The 14,833-nt window shown below is 44.8% G+C and overlaps 1 protein-coding gene across 1 annotated transcript in view; it reads right to left on the bottom strand.

Annotated features, from left to right (window-relative positions):
• Window positions 1-14,833, bottom strand: part of LOC130368008 (zinc metalloproteinase-disintegrin-like crotastatin) — a 219,305-nt gene that overhangs the window by 63,287 nt on the left and 141,185 nt on the right. The gene's annotated exons all lie outside the window — the stretch shown is intronic.

Here is a 14,833-nt window from a genome sequence, read left to right as displayed (position 1 = left end):
CACAGTAGTATTAGAGCCTTCTTACACCACATAAGTTGGAAGCAGAGAGGGATGATCACTGTGATTTTTACTGTGAAAAAAAATATATATATATTTGTAATTACAAATATATAGCGCTATATTCAATGCAATATTCGCGAGCAACACTAGTCATTATCCTTAGGAAAATTAACCAGCAAAATAAAGTCCAATTAACTTTAACTTCCTCAGGCTCTGTTCAGACCTGTGTTCACTCCACGCAGCAACAACACGTCTCTCACGTCTTTTCTAGGGCCCCAACCTGGCAGCCCAATCACTTCCACTCTGAAGTTGTCCCCCCCAAGGAGACTTTACATCCACACAGCCCTTCCTGGCACTATGTCCTCCAGTCACCACCAGCTAATCACTTTCCTTCTCCACCCAGCTGGTGAAAACCGCCTAATCTTAAAGGCAACAAAACCTGGCCTGGATTGCGGGTTATGACTCCCACCCTACACTAAGTCATTCCCGGTAAGAGCCAGCCTGGATCGGCCTTCTAGCCATACTATGACCACAGTATCCGGCTGCATCGCTGCACAGATGCTGTAAAATACCGGCTCATATCTCCCCAAGGCCAGGAACCTTGGTGACACATACCTTTCTTCAACCACTTTATCACAGCAGGTAGCTAACAAACATATTTTTGCTAGCTTAGGGTGAGTTCACACGGCTGTTTGCCCCCGTTCTGTTTAAAAAAAAAAAAAAAACAGATTTAAAAAAATGCATAGAAAAGGCTAATCAAACGGGTATCCGTTTTGAACCGTTTGTAACCGTTTTAATCTGTTTGTTTTTTTTTATGAAAAAATCAGCCACCTACAGACTCCCGCAGCCAGGACTTGTACTACTCCCATCATGGAACAGACTTGTTTCCATGATGAGATTAGTAGTAGTCCCACAACACTGTAGGAGTCTGCTGATGTCACCTCTTCTGAGCATGCTCAGATGTAATTACGGATATTTTAAACCCGGGTGCAAACGGATGACATTAAAGGTTCTTCCGTTTGCCATAGATTTCAATGTTAAAATTATGATGTCCATGTTTTCTTCCGTTTTTTTCACAGAAGAAAAAATACTGCATGTGCCGATTTTTTTCTTCCATGAAAAAAACGGAAATGAGTGCAAACGGGTGCACAGGGATGTAAACGGATTGTAAAAAAATCCCATTGACATGAATGGGATTAAAAAAAAAACGTTTTTAATCCGTTTACAATCTGCAAAAACGGAACTGAAACGGGGATAAAAGAACGGGGACAAACGGCCGTGTGAACGCAACCTTACCTGCTTCAAAATGACACAATTTATTTAGACAAGACAAGTAGAGCTATTTTATCCAGTGTATGTAATTTATCACTTACCACTATCTTGTTTTTTCTTATCCTCCTCTTCCTTTCTCTTATTTCTTTTCTGGCTTCCTGAAGCATAATTCCTCTTCATGATGACTGTCTACTCTGAGGAGATTTTGTATTTTGCCGTCAGCAGAGATACCGTGGATGGCTGGCTGCTGTCAGCGAGAGAGTGGCGCCCATGAGTAGGCAGGTAGTAGCCTCAGATTACCCCATTCCCCCACCCCCCCAGTAGGCAGGTAGTAACCCCATATTAGACCCCCCCCCAGCAGGCATGTAGTACCCCAAGACTAACCCCCTCAACCAGCAGGCATGTAGTACCCCCAGACTAACCCCCTCACCCAGCAGGCATGTAGTACCCCCAAATTAACCCCTCCCCCAGCAGGCATGTAGTACCCCCAGACTAACCCCCTCACCCAGCAGGCATGTAGTACCCCCAAATTAACCCCTCCCCCAGCAGGCATGTAGTACCCCCAAACTAACCCCCTCACCCAGCAGGCATGTAGTACCCCTAAATTAACCCCTGCCCCAGCAGGCATGTAGTACCCCCAGACTAACCCCCTCACCCAGCAGGCATGTAGTACCCCCAGACTAACCCCCTCACCCAGCAGGCATGTAGTACCCCTAAATTAACCCCTCCCCCAGCAGGCATGTAGTACCCCGAGACTAACCCCCTCACCCAGCAGGCATGTAGTACCCCTAAATTAACCCCTCCCCCAGCAGGCATGTAGTACCCCGAGACTAACCCCCTCACCCAGCAGGCATGTAGTACCCCCAGACTAACCCCCTCACCCAGCAGGCATGTAGTACCCCTAAATTAACCCCTCCCCCAGCAGGCATGTAGTACCCCCAGACTAACCCCCTCACCCAGCAGGCATGTAGTACCCCTAAATTAACCCCTCCCCCAGCAGGCATGTAGTACCCCGAGACTAACCCCCTCACCCAGCAGGCATGTAGTACCCCCAGACTAACCCCCTCACCCAGCAGGCATGTAGTACCCCCAAATTAACCCCTCCCCCAGCAGGCATGTAGTACCCCCAGACTAACCCCCTTACCCAGCAGGCATGTAGTACCCCCAGATTAACCCCTCCCCCAGCAGGCATGTAGTACCCCCAGACTAACCCCCTCACCCAGCAGGCATGTAGTACCCCCAGATTAACCACCTCCCGACAGTAGGCATGTAGTACCCCCAGATTAACCCCCCAGCAGGCAGGTAGTGACCCCCATACCCAAGGAGGGGGGGTTAATCTGGGGATGCTACCGTCCTACTGGGGGAGGGGGTTAATCTGGGGGTACTACCTTCCTACTGGGGGTGAGGGGGTTAATCTGGGGGTACTACCTGCCCCCCCAGTAGGAAGGTAGTACCCCCAGATTAACCCCCCCTTGTAGGAAAGTAGTACCCCCAGATTAACCCACCCCTTGTAGGAAAGTAGTACCCCCAGATTAACCCCCCCCTTGTAGGAAGGCAGTACCCCAGATTAACCCCCCCTCGTAGGAAGGTAGTACCCCACAGATTAACCCCTTCTACATCACCCCCCCCCCCCCGTAGGGAGGTAGTAGTCGGTACTACAGATTAACCCTCCCAGAACTTGAAATCACATTCAGTGCATTCACTCACTGTCTCTGTGTCACTGTCAGTCGCAGCACTAATTGCCGCGCGCGGGGATCCAGTGACTCACAGTCTGCGCACCGAGCACCATCACGTGACACGTCACGTCACGCTCTAGGGCCGGCGTCAGGATGCCGGCCCTTGAATTATGGGACGGTGACGTCATGGCGGCGAAAAAAGAATCCTGGACTGAGTGAGTGAGTGAAGGTGAGCCGGGAGCGGGGCACAAAAAGGAGCCGGAGTCTCTGCCTCCCGCTCAGCCCCGCTCCAGGCAGGGTCTCGCACTGCTGGCCCGGCAGGCCGACAGGGCGAGCTGCCTGCCGAACAGTATAGCATTGGAGGACAGGCAAAGACCGGCTCTGCTCGGGGCCCCGGGCCAGCTCGGGGCCCCAAGTAATTGCTTGGTTTGCCTGTCCTCTTGCGACGGGCCTGCTGGAAAGTGACTTGATGCTCCTGGTCAGCCCTGCTGTTCTCCCGCCCTCCGTGCATAGCCACGGTCTCAGAAGATTCCTTCAGGCTCGACTAGACTCAGAGCTGGAGAACAGCATCCCCTCACAGCAGACAGACTTTACTCGCTGCAGTGTACATTTGCGGCACATGTCCCTAAGGGGTTAAAAAAGAACAAATATGCATGATGTTCCCCCTTTATTTGCTTGCCAGCCAAGTAGAGAAAAAAAAAAAAGATTTAAAAAGTATATAACCCTCCCTCCAATAAAAATCAGCACCTTTCCCCCAAAAATATGGGTAAAGGTGCTGCGTAAATATCCGATCTTTGAAGATAGTGTCTGAAATGTATCATTGTCTGAAAAGTCTCTAAAACTACACCAGCCCATACATAGCTTAGCTTTTTGGTGTATGTGAAGAGAGAAATTTTAGAAAATTTGACCTGCACAAAATTTATCAAATGCTCTGTGACCATTAAAAAAATTCTGTGCTCCTACACATTACAGCACACAAAAATAGTGTAGAAAAATGCTTCACTTACACCTACAATGACAAATGCTTCACTTACACCTACAATGACAAATGCTTCACTTACACCTACAATGATAAATGCTTCACTTACATCTACAATGATAAATGCTTCACTTACACCTACCATGACAAATGCTTCACTTACACCTACAATGATAAATGCTTCACTTACACCTACAATGACAAATGTCGGCTATAATGTTTATTATCCCTTGCAGTGAACGGAGTACACTTAAAAGAATTACAAACTCCAAGATTGATGGTTTATGATCACATCACATCAACGATTGCTCGTAGAGGTATTCCCAAAATGTATAATTATCCCCTACCCATATGATAGGGGATAGCTAAGCGGTCGGTGAGGTCTGCCTGCTGGGACACCCACCGAAAACCAGAATGGAGGCATAATGTCCATGAAAATGCTTCATGCATTCTCTTAGGGGCGTGTTTGAGGGTGTGGTTAGGGGGCGTGGCTGGGTTATGGGCTCTAGCCCTGGGTCTTTTGGAGATCTAGCAATGCCCCTGCCATTAACCCTTTTCAAACAGGTGAATTGACTTTAGGGTGCACCCCTTTTTAAATGTAGAGACTGAGGGATCTCAAAGTGTGAAAGGGATGCACAAAAGGATTTCTACTAGAAAAAAACAATTTCTTTCGAACATGGCTAAAAAGGAATTTGCGTGAGTACACAACAGGGTAGTACCTATCGCTGTGGGATTATCTGTACTAGAGATAAGCGAATCAAATTGGACAAGTCTGAATTTGTTACAAATTTCCTGAAAAATTTGATTCACAACAAATCCAAATATCGCCGCAATTCAATAATACAGATTGCTTCATTAAACTCAATTTAGTGTGGTCCAGGATCCAGGGGATCTAAAATGGTGGCTACGCGTGTAAGGACATGGAGCAAGGAACTCTGGGAAAGCGGGTAGGCGGGATCGTCCTGAATCACATGTGACACGCAGCCTATCAGCAGCTAGCCAGCCCTGTGATGTCACAGCCCTATATATATTTGCCAGCCATCGCTGCAGACAGCCATTGCTGGGATTATTTCCTGAGAGAGCAGACAGTGTCTGTCTGTGTTACTGAGAAACAAGATCTTTACAGCGGCAAATCAATTCACCTGAAGCCCACATCACTGCAGGCAGGCAGATAGACAGGGATAGCGGAGAGAGGGAGAGTACACTTTATGTTGCAACTGTACTGGGGTGTATTACTCTAAAGCTAATAGGGGCCAGTTAGTGTGAGCACTAGGAGACCTGGTAACTTGCTTTTAACGCCTATTTCAGGTGTAACCGTACTGGGGCAAATTTTCCTATCCTAAGTGTAATATATACGCTCACTCAGCGCTTTTACGTTTTTTCCTGTTAAACTCATAGGAGCCTGTTATTGTTAAAGTCCATAAATACATACACACCTGCTTTTAATGCCTAATTCAGGTGCAATCGTACTGGGGCATATTTTCCTATACTAAGTGTAATATATACGCACTAAACTGTTGTACAAGTATGTCAGGCAGAGAAGTGCCAGGCCGTGCACAGAGGAGTGGCAGAGGCCTAAATTCATCAGTCACAGGCAGAGGTCACAGCAGAGTAGGGGTGCGTGGCAGCAGGTGTCGCAGCGAGAGGTCTGAGCTCCCGGTGTCAGCTAGCAGTCGTGTCCCGACCAGCAACCCAGCAGCCATGATTGGTTCACTCGGTCATCCACTTCATCCCTAGTGATGAGCGGCAGGGGCCATATATGAATTCACGATATTTTGCGAATATATGGAAGAATATTCATCCTATGTTCACGAAATTCGCATATTCGCTATGTTTGTTTTGTCTTCCATGCGAAAATCGTAATGAAATTCGTATAGTACGCATGCGCGATTATATCTTTCAACTAACTAACACTATACCCTACACTAGAACCCATCTGCTAAACTAACCTACCCTATCTAAAGCTAAAAGAAGGGAGGATCAGTGTCCTGGAAGTGCTGATATTCGCAAATATTTGCATATACAAAATGTTTGTGCTCCATACCGACTCACACAGTAAATAATATTGGAGCCTTCTTTGGACCACAAGCTGGAAGCAGGGAGGAATGGTCACTTATTTTTACGATTGCGAAGTGCCGATATTCACGGTAAAAATTAGCATTTCTAATATTCGCACTCAACACTATCCATCCCAAGTGACATCCAACATCCCCTGTCAACAGTTGGTGGGTTCCTCAGACTCAACCCTCAGTTGGCATGGCCCTCATGCTGCTGCTACCACCTCCCAGGCTCTGTCAATGTGCCGCCATATGGTCTCCTCATGCTGATGCTGCCACCTCCAGGCTCTGTCACTGTGCCGCCATATAGTCTCCTCATGCTAATGCTGCCACCTCCAGGCTCTGTCATTGTGCTGCCATATGGTCTCCTCATGCTGCTGGCATATTAAACTTGTTAAAGGGGTACTCCGGTGGAAATTTTTTTTTTTAAGTCAACTGGTGCTAGAAAGTTAAACAGATTTTGTAAATGACTTCTATTAAAAAATCTTAATCCTTCCAGTACTTATCAGCTGCTGTATACAGAGGGAATTCTTTTCTTCTTGGATTTCTTTTCTGTCTGACCACAGTGCTCTTTGCTGACACCTCTGTCCATGTCAGGAACTGTACAGAGCTGGAGAAAATACCCATAGCAAACCTATGTTGCTCTGACACGGACAGAGAGCACTGTGGGCAAACAGAAAAGAAATTCAAAAAGAAAATAATTTCCTGTGGAGCATATAGCAGCCGATAAGTACTGGAAGGATTAAAGGGGTACTCAACTGGAAAACATTTTCTTTTAAATCAGCTGGTGCCAGATAGTTAAACAGATTTGTAAATTACTTCTATTGAAAAATCCCAATCCTTCCATTACTTATCAGCTGCTCTGTGCTCCACAGGAAGTTCTTTTCTTTTTTGAATTTCCTTTCTGCCTGACCACGGTGCTCTCTGCTGACACCTCTGTCTTTGTCAGGAACTGTCAAGTGCAAGAGAGGTTTGCTATGGGGATTTGCTCCTACTCTGGTCAGTTCCTAAAATTGACAGACGTGTCAGCAGAGAGCACTTGTGGTCAAGCAGAAAGGAAATTCAAAAAGAAAAGAACTTCCTGTGTATTATACACTGGAGTACTTCCTGTGCATTTTAAGTAATGGTAAGCACCCGCTTTAAATCATTGAACTGCAGCGGCTTCTGTGGGGCCAGAAACAGTTCATCAGCGTGTAATACGTAGATAGACTTTAGGCTAAAATGTTATCCTAAAAAATGCGTGTTGGGATAACAATCCAATCCATGTACTGTGATAGGGCCTCAGTAGCAGACCCAATCCCAGCATGATAGGACGACCCAGTGGATGGGACTGTTTTTCCTTCCTAATCCTTTTTGGGGAGGAAAATCAACAAATGAAGCTTTTGACTTCATATCCCGTCCTCATATATTGTTGTCATATCCCATCCTCATATCCAGTGGCGTTGCTAGGGTTGGTGTCACCCGGTGCGGTAGAAAATGGTGTCACCCCCATACCTCCCCCCCCCCCCCCCCTCAGTAAGTTTTTAGCCTGTTGTGACAGACACCACTGGTGTAGCGCATTGTGAGAAATTCCAGTATAATAATCAGATATACCAGTTGCCACAGAATGGGAAAGTGTTAAAGAAGTTTTCACCATTTAAATATACAGCTCCCAGAATTACTTAAAGGGGTACTCCACTGGAAAACATTTACTTTTATTTCAACTGGTGCCAGAAAGTTAAACAGATTTTTAAATTACTTCTATTTAAAATCTTAATACTTACAGTACTTATAAGCTGGTGTATGCTCCACAGGAAGTTGTGTAGTTCTTTCCAGTCTGACCACAGTGCTATTTGCTGACACCTCTGTCCATGTCAGGAACTGTCCAGAGCAGGATAGGTTTGCTATGGGGATTTGCTCCTACTATGGACAGTTCTTGACATGGACAGAGGTGTCAGCACAGAGCACTGTGGTCAGACAGAAAATAAATTAAAAAGGAAAATAACTTCCTGTGAATCGCTTATACAGCAGCTAATAAGTACTGGAAGGATTAAGATTTTTAAATAGAAGTAATTTACAAATCTGTTTAACTTTGTAGCACCAGCTGATTAAAAAAAAATGTTTTCCAGTAGAGTACCCCTTTGAGCAGTGGTGAGGTTATGCTGGGAGTTGTAGTTTCACTGACCTAACTGTAGAACTGACAAGTGACTACAGCTCTGATGTAGAGAGGAGAATGTACAATGGTATCAGTGACTACAGGTGACATCTTCTCTATAGTGAGGAGAATACACAATATCTGACTACAGGTGACGTCTTCTCTATAGTGAGGAGAATACACAATGACATCAGTGACTACAGGTGACGTCTTCTCTATAGTGAGGAGAATACACAATGATATAAGTGATTACAGGTGACGTCTTCTCTATAGTGAGGAGAATACACAATGATATCAGTGATTACAGGTGACGTCTTCTCTATAGTGAGGAGAATACACAATGATATCAGTGACTACAGGTGACGTCTTCTCTATAGTGTGGAGAATACACAATGATATCAGTGATTACAGGTGACGTCTTCTTTATAGTGAAGAGAATGTACAATGATATCAGTGACTACAGGTGACGTCTTCTCTATAGTGAGGAGAATACACAATATCAGTGATTACAGGTGACGTCTTCTCTATAGTGAGGCGAATACACAATGATATCAATGACTACAGGTGACGTCTTCTCTATAGTGAGGAGAATGTACAATGATATCAGTGACTACAGGTGACGTCTTCTCTATAGTCTTCCCTTATCTAATTCGGATGGTACATACCGCCAGGACTTGTTCCAGCTAAAACTTCTCTCTGCAGAATGTGATGCCCACAAGTCTCCTCACTATGTCAGCGCATTCTCATCCTCTATATGAAAACAATTATTATTATAAACCTGAGAGACACTGTATCTTCTAAATATAATACTACTATACACTATACTCTTTGATTATAAACCTTCCATACACTGTACCCTCTGAATATAATACTACCACACACTGTACATTCTGAATATAATACCAACACATACTGTACCCTCTGAATATAAATCTGCCACATACTGTACCCCTGAATATAATACCGCCACACACTGTACCCACTGAATATAATACTACCACATACTGTACCCTCTGAATATAATACTACCACAAACTGCGCCCTCTGAATATAAATCTGCCACATACTGTACCCTCTGAATATAAATCTGCCACATACTGTACCCTCTGAATATAAATCTGCCACATACTGTACCCCTGAATATAAATCTGTCACATACTGTACCCCTGAATATAAATTTGCCACATATTGTACCCCTGAATATAATACCGCCACATACTGTACCCTCTGAATATAATACTACCACCCACTGCGCCCTCTGAATATAATAATTAGAGATGAGCAAACTACAGTAAATTCAACTCGTCACAAACTTCTCTGCTCGGCAGTTGATAACTTTTCCTGCATAAATTAGTTCAGCTTTCAGGTGCTCCCGTGGGCTGGAAAAGGTGGATACAGTCCTAGGAGACTCTTTCCTAGGAATGTATCCACCTTTCCCAGCCCACCGGAGCACCTGAAGGCTGAACTAATTTACGCAGGATAAGTCATCAACTGCCGAGCCGAGAAGTTTGTGACGAATCGAATTTACTGCAAGTTCGCTCATCTCTAATAATACTACCACAAACTGCACCCTCTGAATATAATACTACCACAAACTGCGCCCTCTGAATATAACGTTGCCATACAGTGCACCCTCTGAATATAATACCACAACCGCAGTAACACCCCTCAACATCCGTTAGCTGATGCTATTACCACGGGAGGGGGGTATTGGTGGTGTTGCTAGTGGATGATGGGGGTGCTACTACTCGGGGGGTGTTGCTGGAGGATGATGAGGGTGCTACTAGCCATCCCCCCTGGCAGTATCATCCCCATCATCCATCGGCAGGATCATCCTCCTGGCAGGAGCACCGCCATCATCCACCATCAGGATCTGCTGATGGAGGTGCTGCTGGGGGGGGGGTGTTGCTGGTGGATGATGAGGGTGCTACTGCCAGGGGGGGGGGAGCATTAGGTAGGCAGCAGTTCCCCCACATTAGGTAGGTCGCAGTTTCCCCACATTAGGTAGCATCTATTCCCCACATCAGGCAGCATAGATTCCCCACATTTGGTACCAGTTCCCCCACATTAGGTAGGTACCAGTTACCCTACATTAGGTAGCAATTTCCCCACATTAGGTAGCACAGATTCCCCACATAAGGTAGCATACACTCCCCACATAAGGTAGCATAGACTCCCCACACTTGGTAGTAGTTTCCCCACATTAGGCCGCAGGTTCCCTTGCAGGTTCCCCACAATAGATTGCTGGTTATACCCCCCCCCCCCCCACACACACACACAAAAAAAACCACATACAACACAGAGAGACTCACACACAAATACACACACACAGTCAGAGAGACACACACTCACAGTCACACACACATGCACACAGTCACACACACACACACAGAGTCACACAGTCACACACACACAGAGTCTCATACACACACAGAGTCTCACACACACAAACATAGATAGAGACAGACACACACACTCACCCATCCAGCGCAGCGCTCCTTCTCACCGGGCGCCGTGCGAGTGACGTAACTGACGTCCTCCTGCGCGGCCATACGGTGTGACGTCAGGCCGGTGCAGACGTGGGAGCGGAGGCCGGGCACAATGCTGGTGAAGGTGAGGGGGGGTGTGATGATGGACGGGCGCACAGTGCAGGAGAAAGAGGGGGGTTGCTGATGGACGGGCACACACAGCGCGGGGGGGGGTTGTGCTGACGGATGGGAGGCCGGTCGGGCACCGATGGGGGAGGTGGTGTCTGTGTAGCTGGGGGGGTGCGGCTACGGAGCGTCTTGGTGTCACCCCATTAGGTTGGTGTCACCCGGTGCGGGCCGCACCACCCGGGTCGCAACGTCACTGCTCATATCCCATCCTCATATCCTGACCTCATGTCCCGTCATCATATCTCGACCTCCTGTCCCAACCACCTATCCCTTCCTCCTTCCCCGTCCTCATGACCCATCCTCCTATCCCATCCTCATCTTCCATCCTCCTATTTGTGATGAAGATATAGTAAGCTGAAAATAGAAGGGGATGTGGCTTTGTGGGACTGGGCGTGATTTGCAAGCCAGACCAATGCACAAAAAGGGTAGAGAATAAAAGGGGTGGGGCTAAAACAGTGGGCCGTTCTTTATGAGATGGGGTGTGGGATGGGTTATGTGAGAATATACATTTCCCATTGATTTGCATGGGACTTTAAACAAAAACCCTGACCCTCACAAATGGGGGCAGTTAAGGGTTGAATTAACTATCCTATATTTTAAGAGAACATATAAGTAACATGTGACCAAGTATTATCGAAATATCTCCAGCTGTTTGGAAGTTATGCAGTAACATAGATTTCCCAATGACTTGTATGGGACTTTAAACATAAACCCCGACCCTGGCAAATGGGGGTGAGTAAGGGTTAAATCACCTATCCTATGTTTGTTCAACAAACATAGGATAGGTGATTTAACCCTTACTCATCCCAAACTTTGTTGTCGACATATAAGTAACATGTGGCCAAGTTTCATGTTAATATCTTTAGCCGTTTGGACGTGATGCTGGAACATACACACACACATACACACACACATACACACACACACACACTAGCTGAGTATCCGGCGTTGCCCGGATTTTCCTTCCTAATGCTTGTTGGGGAGGAAAACAAACAAAGGAGGAAGCTTTTGACTTCATATCCCGTCCTCATATGTTGTTGTCATATCCCAACCCCATATTCCAACCTACCTATCCCGTCATCATATCTCAACCTCATATCCCGTCCACACATCCAATCCTCCTATCCCGACCTCCTATCCCTACCTCCTATGCCGTCCTCCTATCCCGTCCTCCTATCTCGACCTCCTATCCCGTCCTCCTATCCCGACTTCCTATCCCGACCCGTGATATGTGTACCAGGTATTTAAATATCTCCAGCCATACGGAAGTTATGTGGGAACATACATTTCCCATTGATTTGCATGGGACTTTAAACAAAAACCCTGACCCTCACAAATAGGGCTAGTTAACCCCTTAAGGACCCGGGCTTTTTCCGTTTTTTCATTTTCAATTTTTCCTCCTTAACTTTAAAAAATCATAACTCTTAAAAATTTTCACCTAAAATTATATATAATGGCTTAATTTTTGCGTCACTAATTCTTCTTTGTAATGACATTAGTCATTTTACCCAAAAATCTACGGTGAAACGGGAAAAAAAATCAATGTGCGACAAAATTGATGAAAAAACACTATTTTGTAAGTTTTGGGGGCTTCTATTTTTACGCAGTACTTTTTTTGTCAAAAATGATACCTTATCTTTATTCTGTAGGTCCATACGGTTAAAATGATACCCTACTTGTATAGGTTTGAATTTGTATCACTTCCGAAAAAAATCATGAATACATGCAGGAAAATTTATACATTTAAAATGGTCATCTTTTGACCCCTATAACTTTTTTATTTTTCTGTGTTCAGGGCGCTTTGAGGTCTCATTTTTTGTGCCGTCATCTGAAGTTTTTAGCGGTGCCATTTTTGTTCTGATCAGACTTTTTGATCACTTTTTATTCACTTTTTTGTGGTATAAAAAGTGATAAAAAATGCGCTATTTTGGACTTTGGAATTTTTTTTGCGCGTACGCCATTGAACGAACGGTTTAAAAAGCGGTATATTTTTATAAATCGGACATTTCCGCACGCGGCGATACCAGATATGTTTATTTTTATTATTATTTACATAATGTTTTTTTTATTTTTTGAAATGCCGGGTGATTCAAACTTTTATTAGGGGAAGGGATAATTGAAAGGGTTAATGATTTTTTTTTACACTTTTCTTAGGCAATATTATAGCTCCCATAAGGGGCTATAACATTGCATTTACTGATCTTTTACACTGATTGATTCATCTCCATAGGAATGGATCAATCAGTGTTTTCGGCGATTGAATGCTCAAGCCTGGATCTCAGGCTTGAAGCATTCATTCGGCGATCGGACTGCAGGAAGGAAGGTAAGAAGACCTCCTCCTGTGCTACAGCTGTTCGAGATGCCGCGATTATACCGCGGCGATCCCGAACAGCTCCCTCAGCTAGCCGGGCACTTTTACTTTCGTTTTTAGCCGCGCGGCTCAGCTATTAGAGGCGGGTCCCAGCTTCACTATGACGCCGGGCCCGCCGCGATATGATGCGGGGTCACCGTGTGACCCCGCGTTATATCGCAGGACCGGGACTCATGACGTATGCATACGTCATGGGTCCTTAAGAGGTTAAAGGGGTACTCCGGTGAAAATCTTTTTTCTTTTAAATCAACTGGTGCCAGAAAGTTAAACCTATTTGTAAATTACTTCTATTAAAAAATCGAAATCCTTCCAGTACTTATTAGCTGCTGAATGCTACAGAGGAAATTCCTTTCTTTTTGGAACACTGATGACATCACGAGCACAGTGCTCTCTGTTGACATCTCTGTCCTTTTTAGCAATCATGCATAGCATGGTGGCTTAGTGGTTAGCTCTGCTGCCTTGCAGTGCTGGGGCCTTGGTTTCAAATCCTACTAAGGACAACAATAAATAGACTTATTATTATTATAATAACGTCAGCAGAGAGCACTGTGCTCGTGATGTCATCAGAGAGCATTCCAAAAAGAAAAGAATTTCCTCTGTAGTATTCAGCAGCTAATAAGTACAGGAAGGATTAAGATTTTTTAATAGAAGTAATGTAAAAATCTGTTTAACTTTCCGGAGCCAGTTGATTTAAAAGAAAAAAGGTTTTCACCGGAGTACCCCTTTAAATCACCTATCCTATGTTTGTTGTTGACATATAAGTAACATATGGCCAAGTTTCAAGTATATAGATTACCTCCTACAGTCTGGCAATATTTATATCTATATGTTGTTCTATATCCATACCGCCCAAGGCTGTTTCGTTAAAGGGGTTCTCCATGAATAAAAAGAAGATAATTTCTTTCAAAGACCGCTCTCTGTCTGTCTCCTCCAGGTTGGGTGTGGTTCTGCAGCTCAGTTCCATTAAAGTGAATGTAGCCAAGTTGTTATACCACACCCAAAGCGGAGAAAGACAGGGAGGGAAATTTATCATTGTTGCTTTGGTAAGCAAGTTCTTTAGTCATTTTTTTTTTCTTAATTTGGTTTTGCTTATGTGTGACATATTTATCATACTATCACAGGGGGGTTACTAAATTTGGCGCACATAAGCAAAAACCAATAAATCACTTTTGAATACCATTTATTTAGCACACATAAGCAAAAAAAAATGTTTTTTTCTCTTATCATTTCAGATCCGTGTATGCAGAGGACTACTTTGGATTTGGTGGAGTACGATGACCAGCGTTTTTTGGTTTAAAATAACAAAATGGTTGACAAGGGCTTGTGGGGGAGGGCTTTTTTTATATTTATTTATTTGTTTAAATAAAAGTATTTTAAATGTGTGTTTTTTTTGTGTTTTTTTTTTTTTAAAGATTTACTTTACAGGCTTAGTAGTGGAAGCTGTGTTATAGACGGTGTCCTTTACTAAGCCAGAACTTAGCGTTAGCCCCAAAATCAGCTAGCTCTAGCCCCCAATTACTATCCCAATACCCACCGCCACAGTGGTGCCGGGAAGAGCCTGAAATGAGAAGAAAAAAAAAACCCACGGAAAACAGGTCAGTACATTGATTGTCACCCGCTGACAAATCTCCCGCCCGATCCGCATGACTACAACTCCCAGAATGTCCTCACTGTAAGGGCATGCTGG

This window comes from Hyla sarda, chromosome 4 (assembly GCF_029499605.1).
Source record: "Hyla sarda isolate aHylSar1 chromosome 4, aHylSar1.hap1, whole genome shotgun sequence".
Classification (NCBI taxonomy): domain Eukaryota; kingdom Metazoa; phylum Chordata; class Amphibia; order Anura; family Hylidae; genus Hyla; species Hyla sarda.
Note: the sequence above shows the minus strand (reverse complement) of the source record. Positions and strands in the feature narration are given on the sequence as shown.